The sequence below is a fragment of the Eulemur rufifrons genome, unplaced genomic scaffold (assembly GCF_041146395.1).
Source record: "Eulemur rufifrons isolate Redbay unplaced genomic scaffold, OSU_ERuf_1 scaffold_124, whole genome shotgun sequence".
In the NCBI taxonomy this organism is placed as follows: Eukaryota; Metazoa; Chordata; class Mammalia; order Primates; family Lemuridae; genus Eulemur; species Eulemur rufifrons.
This window is the reverse complement of record NW_027182906.1, coordinates 247,501-248,115: the sequence shown is the minus strand read 5'-3', so window position 1 is coordinate 248,115 and position 615 is coordinate 247,501.

Sequence of the window (615 nt, the reverse complement as noted above, 5' to 3'; positions counted from 1 at the left end):
CAAATGATTCTTAAAGGAACGGGCAGAAAATGTGGATCCTGTTTCAGTCTAAGACTAAAACAGGATCCGCACTTTTCACCTGCTGCACACATGCCAACTTCTCCTCTCTGAGGATTAAAAAAAAAAACACTGGACTGGCAGAGCGCCTGCCCCCTCACACACCACCTGACCCCACACAACAACGTGCCCTCCAGCAACTCATTTGCTAACTGGCAAAAGGTGCTCTGCCTTTTAAAACAATGGAAAAAGGTTGGTGGAATGATACTTAAAAGACTGGCTTCTTGCCAGGCTCCAGTACCAAGTATAGGCAATACCAAGTGAGGTAGGCCTCAGCATGGTTTTGTCCATGGCAGCCAGCTTGGTTTAAGGAGGCAGAGACGAACCTTGTCACAATTATGGTGAAAGGTGCTGCAAAAACTGGCAAATAATTCTCCACGTAGTGGTTATTTCAAAAGCTCTGCAGCATAATTCTTGGAAGTATCCAGTTAAAGGGTCCCACGCATTGAGGGGTCCAGAGAACCATGGTAGATTGCCAGGTGATGAATCAAAGGATTCTTAAAGAAACGGGCTGAAAACTGCTGATCCTCTTTCACCCTAAGACTGAAAGAGGATCAG